Genomic DNA, 24,326 nt, shown 5'->3' with positions numbered 1-24,326 from the left:
CAGCTCTGAAACATTGTAATAGTCACTGAATGTGTTTCAGAAATGTTTCAGAATGTCCTAACAGTGAGGGAACACATGCATTTTTTTGGAAAAAGAATTCAAAGGTTGTGGCAGCAGAGTGATGCAGCATACATCCTTGAGGTAAAAAATACTACTCCATGGATGGATGAGATGCTGATGTATATCTGCAACTCTGCTGCTGACTTCCTCATGATAGTGCATAATAATTTAGACAGTTCCTTGACTGAAAGAGAGAGGGAAAATAAAACCATCCCATTCAAGGCCACATTCCTTCAGTAGCATAACAGGATGGTGGCTAGGGAGAGTTCTGCCTGTTCATAACCTGTTGGTTGCTGAAAGAAAACGAGAGAGACAAAGGAGAATTAAAAAACAAATTTGAAAAGAAATAACTGTCACCATGACTCAACACAAAATAAATCAGGACTGAAATTGTACATTCATTCTGAAAATATTGGGAATATGTTTATGCTGTTGGGATTTCTGCTTTCTACCTGCAGAAAATCTAATTAAACAAGGTTTCATGAAAAAAAAATGTTTTCAACACACATTAAGAAAATCTTCAATGTGTTATTTTCATAAGTTTGATTTAGAAGAAACTACTCAAACAAATCAGGATGCTAAAAGCTCAATAGAAACTGCTTCCCGAGAAATTTGAGCAACTTGAAACAAGATAACTAAGGCTGCCAAATATGTTGAAAGCTTCTGTGAGATAAAATCAATTTGCAGAATTAAATTTTAGGCCTTTTCAAGTGATCTACCAGTCTCAGCTCCTGCCTTAATTCATCTGTTGCTAAAACACTCATCTATGCTCTGTTAACTGCAGACTTGACTATTCCAAAGCACTCCTGGCTAGCATCCCATCTTCCAGCAATGAACAATTTGCAAGAGATCTATTAACAAGTTATTTTTATCTAACTTGTGTATCTTCATGGAGATTAGATTAACTGGAGAACAGAAAATCAAATCATGCGTTTCTACTTTTTATGATTTTTGAATGATATCGGTAAGCAATTATGTCTGCAATATACATATATTAATCAAGTACAAATCCTAATTTGTTTTTGAAATGTACTTAAACATCCTTTGTTCATCAGGAAACATGCTTTCTATGTTTCTAGAGTTACATATTAACCTGTTCAATGTTTTTAGGCCATTAATGCTGGCCATATTTATTCTTAAGTCAAAATGTTACCTATTCATTGTCACATGGGCTGTGATACATTAGGCATAACTTAATTATCGGATTTCTCCTATTTCAAGAATGACTTTAATTCAAAAACGCGCGCTTAGCTGTGAAGCACTTTAGAACACTGGTCACAAAAGGGACAGCACCTACCAAACCTTTACCCCTTATCATCCAATAGGACAAAGGAAGCAGAGCATGGGAATTTCATTATCTCCAGCTACCGCCCAAGTTACATTCCATCTTGACTTCAGGATATATCACCATTCTTTCTTTATCTTCATTAAGTCAATATCTTGAAACTCCCGACATGACAGCACTGTGTCTGTACCTTCAACACGTTGACTGCGGTGATTCAAGAGGAACCTCTCTACTACCTTCTCAAGGGCAAGTAAGGGTGCTAATAAGTGTTGGCCTTGCCAGCAATATAAACATCTTGTAAGTGAATCAATGTTTTAATAAAAGTTTCTATATGTTCAGAGACATATTTATTCATAAAGTTATAAAGATGTACAGCACAGAAGTAGACCCTTCGATCGAATTTGTCCATGCCGACCAGATATCCTACCTTAATCTCGTCAAATTTGCCAGCATTTGGCCCATGTCCCTCTCACCCCTTCCTATTCATATACCCATCCAGATGCCTTTTAAATGTTGTATTTGTGCCAACCTCCACCATTTCCTCTGGCAGCTCATTCCATACACGCACCACCTTCTGCATGAAAAGGTTGCCCCTTAGGTCCCTTTTAAATCTTTCCTCTGTCACTTTAAACCTATGCCTTCTGGTTTTGGACTCATCTGCCCTGGGGAAAAGACCTTGACTATTCACCCTATCTATCCCCCTCATGATTTTATAAACTTTTAAAAAGCCACCCCTTAGTCTCTGACGCTCTAAGGAAAATAGCCCCAGCCAATTCAGCCTTTCCTTATAGCTCAAGCCCTCCAACCCCAGCAATATCCTTGTAACTCATTTCTGAATCCTATTAAGTTTCACAACATCTTTCCTATAGAGAGGGTCCAGAACTGAATGCAGTATTCCAAAAGTGGCCTAACCAATGTCCTGCATAGCCCCAAAATGACCTCCCAACTCCAAAACTCAATGCACTGGCCAATAAAGACAAGCATACCAAACACCTTCTTCACTATCCTTTCTACCTCCGACTCCACCTTCAAGGAACTATGAACCTGCACCCTAAGGTCTCTTTGTTCAGCAATACTCCCCAGGGCCTTACCATTAAGTGTATATTTCCTGCCTTGATTGCTTTTCCAAAATGTAGCACCTCACATTTATCTAGATTAAACTCCATCCGCACATTGGCCCATCTCATCGAGGTCCTATTGTACCCTGAGGTAACCTTCTTTGCTGTCCACTACATTATCAATTTAATATAATTGTGGGATGTAGTGTCTCCGGCTAGGGCCAGCATTAATTGGTCATCGGTAATTACCCAGACTGCAGCTAAGAGTCAACAATATTGCTGTGGATCTGAAGTCATATGTAAGCAAATTGAGGATTTTCATCCTCAAAGGGCATTAATGAACCAAAATCAGAAATTGCTGGAAAAACTCAGACAATCTGTGCCTATGGCCATGCTAGTCTGAAAGTGCCCAATCTTATCTGAGTCTTGGAAGCTAAGCAGACTCAGGCCTGGTTAGTACATGGATGGGAGACTGTCTGGGAATACCAGGTGCAGTAGGCTTTTCTGGGGTGACATTGGTGCCTCAGTGGTTAGCACCAGAGACCCAGGTTCTATTCCACCCTTGGGCAACTGTGTGGAGTTTGTACATTCTCTGCATGGGTGTTCCAGTTTTGTCCCACAGTCCAAAGATGTGCAGGATAAGTGGATTGGCCAGGCTAAATTGCCCATATTGCCCAGGGATGTTTAGGTTAGGTGTGTTAGACATGGTAAATGCAGGGTTTGGGGAATGAGTCTGGGTGGGATGCTCTTTGGAGAGGCTGAATGGCCTGTTTCCACACTGTAGGGATTCTATGGTTGTCTGGTAGCATCTGTGGAGAGAAAGCAGAATTAATATTTCCAGTCTAGCAAGTGGGTCCAAAATGTTAACTCTGCCTTCTTATCACATATTCTGCTAGACCTGTTGAGCTTTTCCAGCAATTTCTGTTTTTGTTTCTGATTTCCAGCATCCACAGTTAGTTTACATTAATGAACCAAATGGCTTTATCACAACAATTGACAATGTTTACATGAGTACCATTAAGCTGGCTTTTTTTGCCTCCAGATTTTTATTAAATTGAAATTTTACCATAGTGAGTTTTGAACTTGACCTCCGAACTTTAATCTGGGGTTCTTGGATTGCTAATCAAGTGACATTACCCTTGAGTCAATTAACCCTTTTATCTCCATGAGTTATTTTTGGCCATTTGTTTGCATTGAATTCTGATATTACCTCAGATGAAATGCAGGAGCGCTTTGTTTTTCTGCTTGAGTTATTAAAATTAAACTTTTACGGACTTTGGTGCGTTTGCAAGTGAATGTATTATAATTCAAAGAGTGGGGGAGGGCAATGAGGAATAAATAGCCATGCATCAGGCAACATAAAAGTAATGGCCATTTTCAAAAGATATCTTCAAAAGATGTGGTCCATTGCCCATTCCATTCCAATCCAACCCTACAATCTTCAATTTAAGTATCAAGCTGTTTTCTAAATTAATGCATCTGCTGTCCTCAAACACTGTTTCTGATGATCTTGTCCAGTTCTAAGTTTTGCATCAATTCAATTAGAAGGTCCTGCTGCATGAAATTTTATGTAACTGATTATGTATGTAAATCTCAAAAGTATCTTTTCATTTAAATATATAATGAAGGAGTGAAATACTGTCATTCTGACAGATATGACATCTGTTTCCTTTAAATTAGATTATCTTACTCGCAATATATAATAAAACTGCATATTTTTCTATTTCCTTTTTAATTGTAAATGACTGTAGATTTTCACAGTGATTTTTAGAAAAAAAAATTCATGCAATTTGTGTGTCGCTGGTTTGGGCAGCATTTATTCCCTATCTCTAATATTGCCTTTGAGAAGATGGTGGTGAGCCAAGTTCTTCAATCTCTGCAGGCCTTTTGCTAAAATGTTTTTTTTCTGTTCATTTGTGGGATGTGGGTGTCGCTGGCTGGCCAGCATTTCTTGCCCATCCCTGGGTGCCCTTGACAAGATGGTGGTGAGCTGCCTTCTTGAACTGCTGCAGTCGACCTGCTGTGGGTTGACCCACAATGCCATTAGGGAGGGAATCCCAGGATTTTAACCCAGTGACGGTGAAGGAACAGCGATATATTTCAAGTCAGGATGGTGAGTGGCTTGGAGGGGAACAGAAAGGTGGTGGTGTTCCCATATGACTGCTATCTTTGTCCTTCTGGATGGAAGTGGTGTTGAGAGTTGGAAGGTGCTGTCTGAGGATCTTTGGTGAATTTCTGCAGTGCATCTTGTAGATAGTACACACTGCTGCTACTGAGCGTCGGTGGTGGAGAGAGTGATTGCTTGTGGATGTAGTGCCAATCAAGTGGGCTAATGTGTCCTGGATGGTGTCAAGCTTCTTGAGTGTTGTTGGGGCTGCACTCATCCAGGCAAGTGGGGAGTATTCCATCACACTCCTGACTTGTGCCTTGTAGATAGTGGACAGGCTTTGAGGAGTCAGGAGGTGAGTTACTCACTGCAGTATTCCTAGCTTCTGACCTGCTCTTCTAGTGTTTATGTGGTGAGTCAAGCTGAGTTTCTGGTGAATATTAACCTCCAGGATGTTGATAGTGGGGGATTCAGTGATGGTAACACCATTGAATGTCAAGGGGTGGTGGTTAGATTGTCTCTTGTTGGTGATGGTCATAGCCTGGCATTTGTGTGGCGCAATTGTCAGTTGCCACTTGTCAGCCCAAGCCCGGATATTGTTCAGATCTTGTTGCATTTGAACACAGACTGCTTCAGTATCTGAGGAGCCATGAATGGTGCTGAACATTGTGCAATCATCGGTGAACATCCCCAATTCTGGCCTTATGATGGAGGGAATGTCATTGATGAAGCAGCTGAAGGTGGTTGGGCCGAGGGCACTACCCTGAGGAACTCCTGCAGAGATGCCCTGGAGCTGAGATGATTGACCTCCAACAGCCACAACCATCTTCCTATGTGTCAGGTATGACTCCAACCACCGGAGAGTTTGCCACCGATACCCATTGATTCCAGTTTTGCTTGGGCTCCTTGATGCCACACTCGGTCGAATGCAGCCTTGATATCAAGGGCTGTCACTCTTACCTAACTTCTGGAATTCAGCTCTTTTCTCCATGTTTGAACCAAGGCTCTAATGAGGTCAGGATCTGAGTGGCCCTGGCAGAACCTAATCTGGGTGTCACTGAGCAGGTTATTGCTGAGCAGATGCTGCTTGATAGCACTGTTAGTGACACCTTCCATCACTTTAGTGATGATCGAGAATAGACTGATTGGGCGGTAACTGGCTGGGTTGGATTTGTCCTGCTTGTTGTGTACAGGACATACTTGGGAATTTTCCACATTGCCGGGTAGATACCAGTGTTGTAACTGGACTGGAACAGTTTGGCTGAGGGAGTGGCAAGTTCTGGAGCACAAGTCTTCAGTACTATTGCTGGAATATTTTCAGGGCCTGTAGCCTTTGCAGTATCCAGTGTCTCCGACCATTTCCTGATATCACATGGAGTGAATCAAATTGGCTGAAGACTGGTATCTGTAACGCTGGGGACCACTGGAGGAGGCTGAGATGGATCATCCACTTGTCACTTCTGGCTGAAGATTGCTGCGAATGCTTCAGCCTTATCTTTTGCACTGATGCACTGGGCTCTTCCATCATTGAGGATGGGGATAATGATGGAGCCTCCTCCTCCAGTGAGTTGTTTAATTGTCCACCACCATTTATGACTGGATGTGGCAGGACTGCAGAGCTTAGATCTGATCTGTTAGTTGTGTGATCGCTTAGCTCTGTCTATCACTTGCTGCTTGTGCTGTTTGGCGTGCAAGTAGTCCTGTTTGGCGGCTGCACCAGGTTGATACCTCATCATCAGGTATGCCTGGTGCTGCTCCTGGCATGCTCTCCTGCACTCTCCATTCAACCAGGGTTGATCCCCTGGCTTGATGGTAATGGTTGAGTGGGGGATATGCCGGGCCATGAGGTTACAGATTGTGCTGAAGTACAATTCTGCTGCTGTTGATGGCAAACAGAGCCCCATGGATGCCCAGTCTTGAGTTGCTAGATCTGTGCGAAGTCTGTCCCATTTAGCACGGTGATAGTGCCACACAACACTATTATTCTCAATGTGAAGGCGGGACTTCGTCTCCACAAGGACTGTGCGATGGTCAATCTTAACGATACTGTCATGGACAGATGTAACTGCAGCTGGCAGATTGGTTAGCGTGTGCTGTCTCATGAGCCTGGTGAGTTGTAGCAAGGCATCTTGTTGGTACTGGATGCTGCAAACATTATGGATCCTCACAATATTCTGACAATAATACAGAAGACATGTGCTCCAGAACATGTGCTCCTCATCAAGTACAGAAAGTGAATTGAGGACCCTAAGGCAGCCAGTCAGCATCATTGAGAAGGACAGGGAAGGTGAGGTAGGCTGTCACAGACAGAGCTAGATTCATTGGAGTTGATTGGATTTAATTCTTATTGTGCCACAGAGAAAGGAATGAGCCTCTGTTAAGTGGTTAAGTTCTTTTCTAATTTTAAATGTTAACATAATATATAAATTGATGGTCAAGTTAATCAAATAAATAAAAGATAACATAAGGAAGTGAATAAGGTAATTAAATAGTTAAAGCACATTAATTATTAGAGTCAGTACTTAGAATATATCCTGGAGAACTGAGAAAAAGGGAAGGTGTTGGGCGAATATTCTGAGATGCGTGGATAAAGGCTGTTAACATTAATACTTCAGTGCTTTTGTGAGAGTAGAGGTTGAAAACTCACCAGCAATCTTTCCTTGATGTAACTGAGCGTGATTTTACTCAGGGAGAAAATGCTCAATCAGGAACTCACTGCCTAAAAGGAATTTAAAAGGAGAAACCCGCAAGAAGTTAAAGAATTATTTAGATGGCCAGTTGAAATGACATATCTTACAAGCCTACTAGCCAAGTGTTGGGAAATGGGATTAAGATGAATAGATGCTCGATGACCGGTGTGGACATGTTGGGTTGAAGGGCCTTTGTTTGTGCTGTTAAAGCTCTATGAATCTCTATGACTTTAGGAATGGCTTAGTGAGGCTAGCTATCAGTGAAGAGCTGGAAGTTTGATTGTGAATGAATAGTGGAATGTAGCTTTGGATTCCTGGGGAACATAAACACAGGAAAGGAAGGTTAATCAGATTATAAAAGAACTTTAGCATCTGGTCCAGTTCATAATGATGAAGGTGGAACTTTGTCTCCACTAGGACTTTGCACTGGTCACTCCTACCTACACTGTCATGGACAGATGTATTGGCATTCAGCAGATTTTTTCCTCTTGCCAATTACCTCATCATCTACTACAGGCTCAGCCTAGCAGCTCTTAGAATTTGGCCAGTAGGTCAGTAGTAGTGCTACCACGCTACTCTTGGGAGAAGCATATTGAATTGCCTCATCCAGAAAGCATTCTATTCCCTCTCCAATCTCAGTGCTTCCTGCAAGAAGGAGTGCTGGTTCATCAGCCAAGAAACTGGGGGAAGATGGAGGAGAGATGTGTGGTGGTGGTAGGTGGTAATCAGCAGTCAGTTTCCATGGTCATTGTTCAGCTTGATAACTTGAAAATTGAGAAGGTCCAAAGGCAATGTTGAGGATTTCTACAGCAATTCTCTGCAGACTGTACGGCACTGTGCCACTGCTCCAGTGATCTATCCTTTAGGTGGAACAAGACATGATGTTGATTCTGAGATAGTAGGAACTGCAGATGCTGGAGAATCCGAGACAACAAGGTGCAGGGCTGGATGAACACAGCAGGCCAAGCAGCATCATAGGAGCAGAGAGGCTTGTTGATTCTGATGTCTGGAGCATTATCTGTTAGGTATGAAACTGACTATATCAGTCTTTGCCTGATTAGTCTGTGGGATAGGTCTCCAAATTTCAGCTGTAGCCCCAGCCCCCGAAGTAGGACTTTTCAGAGTTTACAGGGCTGAATGTATCATTGTTATTCTGGTTCCTTACTTGATGATGGATACCCTATCTATCTTCATTCTAGCTTACCAGTCTTTATAGTGATTAAATACAAACTGGCTGGCTTGCTGGATGATTTCAGGGGGCAATTACAGGCCAACTAAATTGTTTTGGATCTGGAGTCACATGTAAACCAGATCAGGTGAGGATGGCAGATTTTCCTTCCTAAATGCACACGAGTAAATCAGGTAAGTTTTCATGAGAATCGGCATTAGTTTCATGGTCATCATTAGACAAGCTTTCAACCTTTGTCTTAAATTGACTCATGCTGAACAGAAGCTGAGTTCATAGAGATTTTACAGTTTGAGCTGAGTTAGTTGATCTTTATTAAAGTGGCATTTCGAGAACTTTAGACTCAGCCATCATTGGGCATAATAAATAACACCAAATTAAACCTAACTAGTATTTTAGACGCACTTTTGGATATCCTTAACATTACTAAGTAAAATCAGTAAAACTCAGTGTAGGCTAAGAACTTACGTTTAGAATTATTTACAGATAGAATGATTTGCACAATTGTAAAGTTGGCATGATATTAGTAAACCAAAACTACTTTGTAAACAAATTGCGCTGACCACTTAAAATAAAATAGTTTCTGAAATTCAGGCCTTCTCTGCAAGTTCTTGCAGAACACAAAACTTAAGAAAATAAAATGCATATTTTTCAGCCCATTGGAAGTTTCACTGCTGATATGGAAATAACATGGTTCACCAGATTTCTTAGTGGTGTCAAGTGGAAACTGGTCAAAGTCCAATCAAGAAGCTCATATCTGGTCTGATTTTTAAAACATGTTCTGGTGTTAAAAATTCTTAATTTAGGAGACGATACTGTTCACAGCACAGGCTGACAGTCACAACTAAAATTCTTGATATTGTACACGAACATTTAATGAGTTTAATGAAAATGATTAACTTCTCTGCTAATAGAGGAACATAGAGATGTGTTAGTAAAATATTACATTTCCAATGCCTAGGAAATATCTGTCAAGTTTATTGCCAGTTGTTTCATAACTCTGTCTTAATTTGGATGGTAAAATTTGTCTTACTGTCTTTCTTAGCAATTATTTCCGTGAATTCATCACTAGCTGCGTCAACCTAAATAGCACACCAAGTAATATCAGATAAATTAGTTAAACATTCATACATAGTTATTCTTGTGACTGACGAATTGAAGATCCTAAATGGATCCTTCAATGATTAGGCTGCCTTTCCCTTTGATTCAGAAACATCATTTTAGAAGACGACTTCAGCATTGAATAAATTAGCTACTAAAGAAGCATTTGATGTCTTGCCTCATAACACCGACACTTGTCCTAATTTACATTTTATAACAGGTTATCTTGTTCTCATATTGGTTCTGTGGATTCTTAGGTAATGTGTTTTTTATAACAAAAAATAATCAAAATTTCAACACTTTGTTAAAATGATAGCAACTGAAATTCTTGGCTTTCTTCTGCTGGAATGCCCCTTTTTTTAACACTTAGCAATAATTGGAAATCACATTTTGAGCTTCACGATACAAATACCAAATCTAGTACAGTTTTTGAGTTATGAGTAAAATCTCTCTGAGCATCAGAGGCACTAAAAACTTTTGTTTAATGATGCCACATGGAAGCCAACTTATGCTGCCATGATTCTGAAGAAATAGCCCGCTGGATTTAAGATTCTATTTTTGTCACAATTCACTCCCCTTATTTTGTATTGAGCTAGATATTGAATTTTGTTTTGCATTGCTGGAGCAAAGAATAAAATTTCCTTCTTCTATGTTGTAAATTTACAAAGTTCCATTAAAGAGGGGAAACACAGCAGACTAGAATATTTGGGCAAGAAGATTTTGGACAGATACTTCTTAGACACCGACAACTCATCATCATTCACATTGTCTGTGTTTAATTGCATGCTTTATTTATTGAATGATGTCAGATTTTACCTTCCCTGTGTTGGTACTTCCCACCATTACCTGCCTCATATTGAAAACAATTTTGATTTATTATGTCATTTGGAAATTCCTCTGGGTTTTTCCTTCTATTATTGCAACTGGTGGAAGTGTGGGATTCTTTTAAGCAAAAGAACAAAACGTACTCACTCATTTAACAATTTTAAACCTGAGATTGATAGATCTTTGCTGGCTACAGATGTTAAAGGATACACAGTCAAGAGTTATGATACAGATCTTTCATACTCTAGTGGGCTAAATGACCACCTACTGACCCTGTGTTCTTGTCCCTATGTTATATGCTCACCAGAAGTTCAGAGGAACCATTGGAGAAATGTTGTGCACTCTTTTACTGAGAAAACTGCATCTGAACTTCCAAATCTTGTCTTAGCCCACAATTACCAAATTTTGGTCATGATCCCTCTTTATTGTTTTCCTTTCAAGTTAGTGCAGGCTGCATTTAGTCATTTCAAACCATAAACCTGAGGCTAGAAGTTGAGTCAAAATCAGAATCAATACATGCAATGGTTTCTTACGAGTACAATACAATCTCTAACTAGTCCATTGCATTAGATTTGTGGGTTGTTTAAATCTGCATGAATGTACCTGATTCCTTTCCTAACTTACTTTTCATGCTAAGTTAAATGAGGTTACAAGATTGGTTTGCCAACTAGCTGATTAGAGGTACAGTCTCCAGGGGTATTTCCCTCTCTCTTTCCTTTTTGTAATTTTTGTGAAGAAATTAGTGTCCCCAGGTGTCTGAAACTAGTTGGAGATAAGATATAACAGAGAACACGGAACATATAACAGTACAGCATAGGAACTGACCCGTCAGCCTGCAATAAAAACTGAAAGAACTGCGGATGCTGTAAATCAGGAACAAAAACAAAAAGAAGTTGCTGCAAAAGCTCAGCAGGTCTGGCAGCATCTGTGAAGAAAAAATCAGAGTTAATGTTTTGGGTCTGGTGACCCTTTCTCAGAACCCTTCACCGGACCCGAAACGTTAACTCTGATTTTTTCTTCAAATGCATGCCGTCTTGTATTAGACATTTCAACTTTGGGGATAAAGATTCTGACTCTCAACCCTATGTATGCATCTGATAATTTTATAGACTTCTATCAAGTCTCCCCTCACTTTCCGCCACTACAAAGAAAATAACCAGGGCTTTTCTAGCCTCTCCTTATAGTTCATACCCTCTAATCCAGGCTACATTTAACTGGAAAGTTGACTTCAATGGAAATGAAATAATGCTAAACTGATAGTTTCTCTTTTGTATGTAATTATTATGAAGATGGGGGTTTGCTGACTTTCCACTGAAGTTGGAATAATATAGAATCTCCATAGAAATGCAGGGCCAAATTGATATATTATGTCTGAATATTTCCTCCAGAATATGCTCTTGAGCAGCCAGAAAAATGCTATTTTATAAGAATAAAGGTGTTCATGTCACAGGGACTTGCCACCAGGGCCAGTAATTTATGGTGATGGAAAAAGATAAAACGTCTGTTTTACTTTGGCTATTCTGGAATTTCTATCAGCATGTCAGGATACAAAATTCCTTGATTAACCAAAGAACTACAAATGTTGAAGATCTGAAGCAAAAACAGAAATTGTTGGAGAAACTCAGCAGGTCTGGCAGCATCCATGGAGAGAAAACAGAAAACTAATGTTTCTTTTCACAGATGCTGCTGGACCTGTTAAGTTTCTCTAGCCTTTTCTGTTTTTGTACCATACTCCTTGACTTCACCCTGTCTTGCGTAGATTATATCCTTATATGTCCAAATTTTTTTACTTGCATGTTTGCTTTTGCTTCCTTGGCCATTTTAATGCAAGGGATACATTGCCAGATTATGTCTAAATTACATTTGGCAATAAGTATTTTCAATTTAGAAGAAACATTTTATTTAGCTACACTGGTAGATAGTGGAAAATGGGAGGTGTTTGGAAGGGAGGCAATCCTGGCCTTTAGTAGCAATGAGGTGCGTTTGACACCATTTGAGTGTGGATTCTCTATGTTGGCAGCACTGTAGTGGGGAGTTCTAAGTTTGGCAAGCACAGTAGGACCCTAGAGTCCTGGAATCACAGTGGAGATGAGCCAGAAACCGTGCAGAATAAGGTCCCTGTACTTGAAGAGCTGGAGAACAAGAAGACTCCTTCCATCTCTCAGCAATGGCAGAGTGAGCATAAGAGGAGGAAACCTATTGATAAGATTTTTGGTAGAAATCTGAAATATTTCACATTTTGTGATTGAATTCTAAAAGTACATGCGTCTTTCTCGTTCTGCCTCTCTGGGGGAAAAAAGATTCATTGTGAATCTGTTTGAAGAAGCACAACACAATCTATGCTGCTTTCCTTGGGGAAAACAATGCCATATGCCACTACCCATATGATCCACGTGGTCTTTTTCAATAATATCAATGGTGAATGCCATGGGGGTAACACAGATAATGATGGGTTTAAGCCATGCAATTTAGCTGTACTGTAGCACACTTCTCTCAGCATGTCATGCTTCAGAGAACAGAGCTCAATAAGACAGAGGCTGAGAATTTTATACCATTAGGTCACATGCCAGGATATGGCGATGACATTATGAGTATGCCCCTTTAAGGTATACCTGACATCTCTCCAAGACATTAATCAATACTGCCTGCCCCAGGAGAATTAACATAACCTGTGAAGAGCCATTTGAAACGGCATTGTGAGAACATTACTTCGACTCTTGTCCTTCTGTGTCCATTTGTCCTTTGGTCACAACAAAGAACTTTACCAGGTTGGGAGCAGCACGCTTGAAATCAGGGTGACTGGAAAAATAAGTATGAAGCCCTGCATGGTCCCGATAAGCAACATTGTCCCCAAGCATTTACCCATACCATGCTGTGATACAAATCCACCCACTCCAAGGAAGCAGACAGCTGATTTCCATACTTAAAAGGCCATATTAGAGGCCACATTACAGACCCTTTGACATTTTGACCACACCAGGAAGCAGCCAACTTAACAGACACAGCCTTCTTGAAGTAGTCTGAGGTCCCCAACAAGACACAAAGGGGAGGACATGCACTGGGAAAGCAGTTCCCATAGCCACAAAAATCCTGCTGGAGGGGATATCCCCACTCACTGTTGGCCGTGTGATTTTTTTTTTCTTACATTGTCTTTAATTTGACAGTCCAAGCTCTGAAGATGTCCTGTGTTCCTCAACAGCAACTACCCGAGACTTCAGAGCATCACATCCTCTGACCAGGCCAGCATTATTGGGAACCTGTCCGTCATCTGTAATTATTTGGCAGGCCCACAGACAGTCAATTATCTGTATTCTGACCCTGTGTCAGGGTCCCATAGCCTGGGGTAAGAAAATAACCACATTGGAAATTAGTCTTCTATTTGATTGAGAAATCCTCAACTTAAAAAAAAACAATCAAGTAAAATTAGTAAAGACACATCTCTGCTTCTTTATCACTGTCTATGCTTCCTTCATTCTGTCTTGATATGTTTATCCGTGTCTGAAACCTTGACATAACTCTGATGCTTATAGAGTAATTATAATGTAAGCACAGACAATACCAAGAACAGACATTCATTCAATTCAGCCTGTCACTTTTATAACGGATCTTTATGCGTGTTCTGATTTTCTTTCTTTCTTTCTCTCTCTCACGCACGCACACAAATTTTCCTGCTAAACAAAAACGAAAACAAATCTTATCTAAACTAAATTTTAAAACTTTGCTTCTAATCATTATACAATTATATTTTAAATTATATTTGAATAAATCCATTAAGTGGGTGAAAGACATATATGTATCATTTTGGCCAAGTGCTACTTGCAGAATTAAGAACGACATAGATGTATAGCAAGTTCACAATGTAGACGAGATCATTTAGTCTGTAATTATTCAAATTGCTGGGATATTCCCATAGTTATGCTGGCCTACAATTTTTGACAAATATATTAATTTCTTGTCGAGGCTTTTAAGAGAGACTGTGGACTTCAAGGGAAAATATGATGACATTATCAAAAGACAAAAAAATGAAACTACTCGATGATTTGCCACAACCTTAGAGTCAGTCAACAAAGGTTGACAGTAGCTTGACAAGGAAATAAGATGAAAGGAATTGCATATCAGATGAAAGAGTTTAAAATACAAGTTCAGATCAGCAGTTTATTTTATAAATATGGGCATGTAATGGAAAATGTTGGTAGCAAGTACATGTTTTCTAATATAGCATAGACAAGTAGGTTATAGCATAGAGGAAAGATTTTGAGTAGTGAAAAAAATGGAAAAAGAACTCTAGCTTCTTCCTTGTTTGGCTGCCCTGTTAACGCACATGATTTTCTTCAAGCTTTTGTCAGATGTTGAAATGATGGGTTGGATTTTGAGACCCTTCACTTGGCAGAAATAGTTCAACAGGTTCTCCAAAAAATCAAGGCAGAAGACTAATATTGCCCACATTTCACCAATTCAAGTGTCATTTTCTGGGACTTCTCTGTCTAGATGACTAAGGCAGCCATCACCTTAATGACGTTGTGCAACTATGGATGCAATTGTGCCATGAGGTTCTTGCTGCAATTTGTAATTTTTCAGAAATGATGTAGCACCTAGACATTGCACCCAGCAATCATTGATAGTACAGGCTGGAATTGCAAATGTGCTTGATTTAAGGAGAAAAGCATGTACAGACATAAGTAATGCGTACTTCTACAAAAATTCTTAGTTGAGTGGTGTGGGAAGTGAGTGGGGAGGAGAAATAACAATGATTTATTGCTAGATAACAAGGTGAGGAGGAGGAGAGTGATTGCAATCAAAATTGCAAACACCTGGTTGTAGACGTCATTAGCCTCACTATCTCCAGTGCATCAGGCAGTTCATTGCCCCAGTACACATTCAAAGGGCATTGGATGATTATCTGGTTAGAAATGAGCAAGGCTATGGGGATAAAGAATAAGGTTGGCTTGAACTAATGAAGCTCATTTATACAGCCTATGCAGATAAAATGAGTTGAATGGCATCCTCCTGCATCATAACACTCATGAGATTTTGTAACTTAGATTGCTTCCTACTTGAACAAAAGGAGGCCTGGATTGAGATTGGTCCTCCTCCAAGCTTTTCCTAGTGAGTCTTTTTGCTTCTTCCATCTGGCAATCCTCTCCTGAGGGCAAAAGTTGCAGAAGGTTGGTATTTCTTTGGTGGAACCTCTATTCAAGTGTATGTGCAACTTCTTCCTTCGGAAGATATCTAGAATGTAAGGACTCTGGAGATGGCTGGGAATTGATGTTGCATAAGAGAGTGACTGCAGTGAGTCAATGTAGAAGCAATTAGCATAAGAGTAAAAGTCCTTCCAGTTGAGACCAGAGAAACCCATGCTATTGGTTTAATAAACACAAAGAACTGCGGATGCCAGAAATTTGAAACAAAAGCAGAAGTTACTGGGGAAGCTTAGTAGATGGCAGCATATGTGGAGGGTAAAAGGAGATACCATTTTGAGTCCAGTGACTATTTTTCAGTAACGGCATGCAGAGATATGGGGAAAAGGTAGGAGATTGGCACTAGATAATACAGCCAGACTAGTCAATACAGCTGGTGCAGGCATGAGGGTTGAATGACCTTTTTCCACACTGTAATAATTCTATGATTACATGATTACTGTACCCTGTAATTCAATGCTGATAGTCATCACATGTAGCTGGTGAAAAATCAAAACTCATACTCTCAAGGAGCAATGGTAATAATTGTTAAGATGCCATACATATTTTGTGGAGTGATACAGTAACCTCCTCTTAAGAATGCTGTGTTATATCTCAGCTGAGATACATTTATTAAGAAATAGCCTTATGGTATCGTCACTGTAATATTGTATGTGACCTGAGGTATAAATGTCTCGTTCTCCATCATAACTGGGTCAATTGAAGCATAATGCACTAATAGATGTTCACTGTTGTTTGTAACCAAATCGCTTGGTATTAGCCTAGACCTTGAAGTGCATATGTAGTTGATATATGTATATGCAAGGAGTTGGAATAAATGTCTTTAAATCTTTCAGTACAAGCCACACCTAATTCTTATGTTATGGAAGTTAATGTGTTGAGGGAAGCTAAGCTTCCCCAGCTATTATGGAAGATAACATAAGTTATTGCCTCATCAGGTGCAAATACCTTCTGAAGGCAAAAGCCCAGAACATGGTGACAGATCAAAGAACAAATGGCATTTGGCTTTTCAATAATGCCGGAAATTGTGCCTCCTGTATCCCAACAGTAATCCTAAAATATGGGTGAACCAAACAATGCAATGCAAATAAAGCCCAGCTATCAAATTAGATGGCACTTTTCCCCTTGTATTCAAGCCTATCAATTGAGGGGGAGATTCAATGAGAGGGAAAGGATAGTAAGAAGGGAGGGAATACCTCCACTGAGTAGATGTGGGAAAATTAATTGTGTGGAGGGCTTTATCCTTAAAAAAGTGTACAGATCACCTAGCACACCTGCATCACTAAAAAGCAAACACATTTTTATTCTTCAGTCACCAGTTTCCCTGCTTTTCCTGGGTTTGTGTCCTAACACTAGTGCTTTTCCAAGATTTACAATTAGTTTCAAGGATTCTTGTGTCCATATCGCCCTCGTTTAAGTAGATATTCTTCATCTATGAGAAAAGATGGAGTGGAGTTATGCTTCTTGGTGGCCAACGTGCCACACGCACAAAGTAACTGCTCATTCTAGTGTAAGATTACCATCATCCCCTTTCCCAGTGACCTTTAGCCAATGAGCTGAGGGCACCTCAATAGTTTGGCATCAGAACATCAAACCAGGGTGCCTGCCAGCAAGTTAAATGTGGAGGCAATGAGATGTGGACCTCTCAATCACAAAGGCTCAAACATCCAAGATTGCCATTAAGCTGGATGATTTTGTGGGCTCCTCCAGGGCCTGCATTAATAATCAACAGTCACCTTCGACCTTTTTATTTCCACCACCCTTCAAACTGATTGGAGTGCGAATTGCACAGACTTCTATCGGTTCTATCCAAACTACAACTGTTCAACTATTTAAATCAGTGGACTCCGATTTCTACATTAAAAGAGAACCTTTGGATGAAACAGGCACTCTCTTGGATCAGTGAAAATTAGGCTTCTTTCAAAAGAGGCTGCATTGCAGGTTATACAATTTTTTTTGGAATGGCTACTTATCTCATTTTGAAGACATTAATGACAGGCAAAGGCAGTGAAGTTTGACAGCAATAAGTACAGTTTGTAGCATACTCAACTTTTGAGGGAAACAGTGACAAATATCAATCAATTGTTGCCCATCATCAACAAGCACACACTTTCCAGAGGGATCGTTGGATTATTATCAAGGTTGAGAACTCCTATTTATTTTTCTTTCCTAAATCTACTGGACCATGTGGATAGTTTTGTTACTTCCCAATAGCTAGACAGACATCAACTAATCAGCATAAACCTGCTGGGTAGAGAAAGGCTGACTCACCACAATATGCTGATGCACTTATCTACTGAGTGATTAAGAAAGCCTATTTAATGCTTTCTAAGTCAAGTAACAAACAACAGGAGCAAAGTGCTTAATCATTTTAATAATTAAGATAGGGATTTAAAACTAATGATATCCAAAAGGAATGCTTTTGAAGATTATTAATTTTTTCAGCATACACTGATGATAGATGCATTTTCAGTATTTAATGGGTGTAATTACAATATTTCTTGGTGATTGAGCAAATATTGAACTGTCCTGTGTGTTACACCTGCTCACAGATATATTGAAAATGCACAACCCTTATTTCTATTTGAGGTCATTCAGAATGGATTCATCCCTTCAAATGGATACAGATTCTAATTATAAAATGTCTTTTTGTGCACTTGCACTTAACTGATAGATTTGAATTATAAACATAAGAAAGAGCCTAATTGATCATTGGTGGTACTGTAATGGAGAGAATTGCAGCTTATTTCAATGGGATATGCATTAGTCCTAACCTGATTCAACTGAATGGAGAAGGGTCCATCATAACAGCTGTAATGCCCTTAGATGGGACGGATATCAGGTAATGGTATCACACAATATTGTCAAAATTGTAAGCATTAAAGTTAATTAAGCCATTAAAAGTTAAATTCAAAAATGGTATTTGGCTGAATTCTTTTGTTGAAATAATGCACTCAAGTTTGTGAATGCAATAATTCACTCTAAACACAGCACAGGGAACTGTCAACAATTCCACTGTTTGAATAAGATAAAAAGTCACAGGATTCAAATCATTAACTCTGCTTTCTCTGCACAGAGGAGGGCAGACCTGCTGATTTTCTCCAGTAATTTGTGTTTCTGCTTCTACCAGTTGAGATGTAGAGAATATGTAAATACATAAATGACCTAACAGACACCAGGTTGTCTGCAATGAACTTTGACAAAGAAAGGTGAGTTTTAATTTTAATTAAACCTTTAACTCGGTTGGGTTGACAAAATCTAGTTGACTTGCCGAGTGGCAGGCGATGTGGGGCAGAAGCAGAGTCATTGGAAAATATCCAGCCCCGTGGCTTCATCGATTTCAGGAATGTCTGCACTCTCACTTTAACTACCTACTCCTGGTGATCATGCAGCCCTATTATACAGGAAACTGTCCACATTGCTCGCAGTAATGGCTGGCAGATTGGTCTTTTCCTGGAGACCCCAGGAGCATTTGAGGGGTAGGATCAGTGATCTTATCAAGCCCTGGTCTGTTGCAAATCCAGCAGGATGCACAAAAGGAACTGGAGGCATCCTAGGGCTCTTTCTCACCCAGGACCTTCTCCAACCAAATTACTGCATGCAACTGGAAGCAGCATTGCAGAAATTCATGTCCAATGTTTGTCAACACAAAACATTTACACAACAGTGAGGTTAAATTTAGGTGTACTCTCCAACAGACTTTATTCATCTTATTCCAGGTTACCATGCAGAATTTGGCACTAGGGGTGGAACCTTATACAAAGCTCAGCAATGGTGATATGTGTGGCAGAATCAGATGAGAACCCATCTCGACACTGGGAGCACCTCACTCCACCTTTTATACTTTTCACATGGATTGTGGCAAGTTTCTGGCTGGGCAATGGCAAGTTGCCAGTTAAACAACCTGCCTCGTTAATATCCAGTTTTCCTTTTTTTTAAAGCTCACCAAAACTGATATTGGGAAAACCCAGCTTGGAAATCAGAATCCAGCTCACCACTATCTCAGACGGACTTCCAAGTTGCACAAAAACAAAGTGCAGCTCAACGTATGATACATAGACACCGTCATGTGCACTTCTCGACTGCGTGTATTGGCACCTGCCCCATCATAAAATCTTTCTATACACAGGCATGCACTGCTGGGTGCTCCAGCAACTAACACTGAGGGGCTACAGCAGGGGCACATTGAATGCACAGATCATGACTTGGAGCAGAATGCATATCAGGGCCAGTCTCTCAGTGCTTAGCACCGACCTGCCTGCTCTCTGTGCCCGTGTTTTGCATTGCCTTGCCTTGCTGTGACTGTTAGCATGTTGGCACAATAGTCAGGGCTAAAATCTATCTATAGTAAGGGCGTGGAATGCCCTGCCTGCAAAAGTAGTAGACTCGCCAACTTTAAGGGCATTTAAATGGTCATTAGATAAACATATGGATGATAATGGAATAGTTTAGGTTAGATGGGCTTCAGATTGGTTTCACAGGTCGGCGCAACATCGAGGGCTGAAGGGCCTGTACTGTGCTGTAATGTTCTATGTTCAATGTTCTATACTGATGTAATGAGGTGCAGACATGCTTGTCATGCATGTGTCAGTACAGATCTGTCTGAGCTCGGGAGTGGGGGGTAGGGTAGTTGATGAAATCTTGCTGTACGGCCCACTGAGACATCTTTTTAATACTTACTGTACGCAGCTGCCCCCACAGGAAACACACTACACGTACATTCAACCAAATGATCATGTCACAACCTGGTGTGGGCTAGTCCTCAGTCCAGTCAAGGTGGTGATATTGGTGGTACAAATTTCCTGGAACCAACTGTTATGGGCACAGCCTGAAAGCAGTAGAGAGGCTTCACCATGATTAGTCAACCACTGGAGTCACTCAAGGTGAGGAGATCTGTCCAAGTGCAGTCCAGGGTTCAGCCATAATCCTGTGGGACCATCACAAGCAGTCAGGCAAACCAGGGACACAGGAACAGGAGTAGGCCATTCAGCCCCTTGAGCTTGCTCTGCCATTAAATAAGATCATGGTTGATCTGTGGCCTAACTCCATATGCCTGCCTTGGGCCCATATTCCTTGACACCTTTGCTTAATAAAAAAATGTCCATCTGAGATTTACAGTTAACAACTGAATTGGCATCGACTGCCATTTGAGGAAGCGAGTTCCAAACCCCAACTACTCTTTGCATGTAACAGGTGCTTTCTGAAATTGTTCCTGAATGGCCTGGCTCTAATTCATGTACCATCAGTCATGGAGCTACAAAGATAACAGTCAAGGATCTGGTCGGTTATATCTAGGAGTTGCTCATCAAGGTTGGCGAGAGGTGTAGGACGAATACAGTTCTGGGTGCCCATCCATTGATTTTCGGGAAAGTTCGAGAGGGGGAATGTAGGGTCAATGAGGGGTCACTGCCACAAGAGTCAGGGAAGTCAATTCTGGGAGGAGAATGCAGAGCCATTGGCAGAGGTGTAGATAAGGAGTTGATGGGGGAGACTCAAAGGACGTATGTAGCAATCCAAAGGAATGGTAGGATATGAGAAAGGTAGTTAGTGCCAGGGACCATCACTGTGGCCTTTACAGACAGAGCATCGAGGAGAAGGATTGGTATCATTAAGGTATATTGTGGGAGGTCCAAGGGGCAGGGAGGACAGCTGGGGGCAAAGTTCAATGTGTGTCTCCATGTGTGGGGGAATGGGTGGAAATGGGATGTTGGGGTTGTGCAAAGTAATAGAGCACATGGCAGCTTTGGGGGCAGTAACAGTAACTAATGTCCACTGCAATCTGTGTTCTGTCATTGCTTTCTGTTGTCTAGATGTGAATTGCTACTAGAAAATTGCTGGGACAATGCCCATGGTGGGTGGGTAAGTCTCAGTTTGATGCATGAGATTCACGTTTTCTGGATGCCAAGACAAATTGCAGCGACAAATACAAGAAGCAGCTATTTGCAAAGCCCAGCTACATTTAATTTGCAATTATTTCATCACCCATTTGCTATAGATGGAAGAGTGAAGGTGCTTAGGGGTCAGATGTTGGTCAGAGGCAATTTGCAACATACCATTGAATGCAATTTGAGCTTGGACAACTCAGTAATGTGTAGCTTAGTAGCAATTACGTTGCAAAAGGCCAATGCTGACCCAAATCATTAGGGCCAATTCTAAGAGCCCTGTGTGAGCCAGACAACAGCACTTTGTCAACTATTGTGTGTCAATGGTCTGTACTGACTCCAGTAAGAAGTTGGGTATTTAATGTGGGTATGGGGTCACAGAGTGTTGGAGTGCTGCAGGTTCTTCCTTTTCGATTACCTTGAGTGGTTGCATAGCCAGCACAGCACCTTCACGAAATTGTTGTTCTTGCTGGGTCTGAAACTGGATTAATGACGGAGACAAATCCTTTGTTAGCAGGATGCAGCTTGTTGCGCCGTATGGAGGAGTGTGCTTTGCTTTTATCTGCAGGCTATGCCACTGATGATTGCTCTGTGTTCTGAGAAATGCTTTCATTCCTTCTGTTCCCATTTTTGCTCATTTCCCCTGAGTCATGGCCCACTGGTAGCATGATGGTTGCTGTGGCTACCTACTGAAGAACACAACAAAGTTGCTGGAGAACAAAGGTTGACACCAAGCTGAGGAACAGCAGCAGGTCAGCGTGGAGAATGAGGAACATCCTGTCAGAGACAGCTCACAACCATAGGACTCCTTACAATGCTTGGAGGATGCAGGAGGCTCAGAGTCATTCAGCTACAACTCTATTTCCTGGGGATGAATGAGGCGCAATGATGATGAAGGCTCCATGTGCCAACAGACACTTGTGATGGAACTGTGTCCAGTGCTGGAGTTGGGCCTGAGGGCTGCAGGACAGGGAAGCTATCCTCTCTTGGTGTCTATCAAGGTGACAGAACGTCTATGCAACTGGTTCCTTCCAGTTGATGAGCACAGGGTGCTGCAGAAAATTGTGAACTTCCATTTGTTCATTGGCCACGATGCTGAAATCTGGGTTGCTTTGTGGCCATGAGCTTCAGCGTCCATTCTGTTCACATTCCATCAGTAAAAGCTCATGTTTGTTTTTTTTTTCTGGTTCCTTCCCTTACTGGACAAAAACAAACTGCAAGTCTGCATTGGGTACATGATATATCTAACTTAGAGGGTGTTCAGGTTGGATGTAGCTATGGACAGGTAAAGTGTGTGATGTGCTGGTTAAACTGCAATGAGAGTGAGAGTGCGTTGTATGCACAAGGGAGAGGCAGCCATGTTGGCTACATGTCATGAGCAGCGTGGCTTTGTGCCAGCTGTGCTGTGATGTTGCTGGCAAGGGGCAATGGTAGATTGCCAATCCTTGCTGGATGCAAACCTTTCAAAGATGGTGTGGATACAAGGGGGTTTCTTTCAACAGGTAGCTGCTGAGTAGTGAGTCATTCCAGGAATGTGTGTGGTAAGATGGGAATAGAATTGGATACAATGGACACCAGAGAGGTAGTTAATGAGGTATATTTTGTAAGAGGTGGTGAGAGAACTCGATTGACTTTATGGCGAAGAGTTTTCAAAAACTCAATGCAACTTGGATTTAGTGAAACAAAGTAAGATTCAGCGCTAGCTTTTGAAGCTTCTTGTGCAATAACACAGTACAACGAATAAAATATTTTGATAAATAGTATGACTGGTTTTCTGTGAATAGTTAAAATATAGTTGACTACCAAGAATATAGAGCTGAACATTTGTTGTTTGGAAAAGTAAATAATTGCCTTATTATCCATTTAGCTATGCAGAATGTAGGCTGTGCAAAATTGAAAATAATTGCTGTTAGAATGCTCCACAACACCTTCATTATAGCTTTCTCCATTGTAAAACTATCTTAGTGGCAAGGCCTCTGAACTTAGGTTCCTTATACTACATTGTATTCAGTATTCTGAGATTTATTCCAAGTTGATCCTTATTCAAATGCACAAAATGTTTGTCTCTGAAGTATCATGTAATAATGAGGCTAGAATGTTGTTTCACTGTAATGCAGTAAACTCCAGTTGAACGTATGACTGATTTTCTGCATTTTTGTCCACAATATGTTAGGGAAGTAATTTTGAGAGATGCTCTGTATGTACATTTATTATGGCATATGTGGTATTTTCCCAGCTGACTGTAGGGAGTGCTGGTTGGTTCACTGTTTGCCAGCTCCCTGGTTCTGACACTGGGCTTATGTGTGTAATGTGGTGTGGTGGAAAAACACTGGAGACAGATGGTTCAGAGGCCAAGAGAACTGATTTTAATGAACAAACAAGCAAAGTTGATATATTTACAAAACAAGAAAGTGAATATCAAATTGAAACCGCCCCCCGCCCCCGTCTCTGACTGATTCTGTCTCCCAGTTAATTAATACAGTGGATAAAATAAATGTAATGGGTGACTGTTACTATACTAATGGGGAAAAAGAAAGAGAGAGAGGGACTTACCTGTTCTAATCCACTTCCCTTCCTCAGAGGTGCCCGACACTGTTGACCACAAAGCCCCCTTCCCTGTCTATGTCTAGCCCAGCTGGGTTAGAGTTCTCGATGACCCTAGGCTCACACCTGGTGTGAAACCACGATTTTGTCTGTAGTTACTTGCCATAGCTGGGACTCCGTGAAGGGCCGTAGGTACCAATAATAGTCAGTCGAGCAGCGTCTGTTGATGTAGGTGGACGTGTGGGACCGGCCTGGTGAGGACCCTGGTTTTTCTCCTCCTCCTGGTGGTTTTGCGAGCGGGTTGTCGTTGCGGCTGGTGGAGAATGTTGCTGGTGTTGCCCCGGTTGGTGCTTCATGTCTCGGGATGCCTTCGGTTGCCCCCGGGCATTG

At 41.0% G+C, this 24,326-nt stretch overlaps 1 pseudogene; it reads left to right on the top strand.

The window, feature by feature from the left end:
• Positions 1–2,784: 2,784 nt before the first annotated feature.
• Positions 2,785–2,904, top strand: LOC125487359 (annotated as a pseudogene).
• Positions 2,905–24,326: the final 21,422 nt, after the last annotated feature.

The sequence above is a fragment of the Rhincodon typus genome, chromosome 2 (genome assembly GCF_021869965.1).
Source record: "Rhincodon typus isolate 14 chromosome 2, sRhiTyp1.1, whole genome shotgun sequence".
NCBI lineage: Eukaryota > Metazoa > Chordata > Chondrichthyes > Orectolobiformes > Rhincodontidae > Rhincodon > Rhincodon typus.
This window is presented reverse-complemented; position numbering and strand designations above follow the sequence as displayed.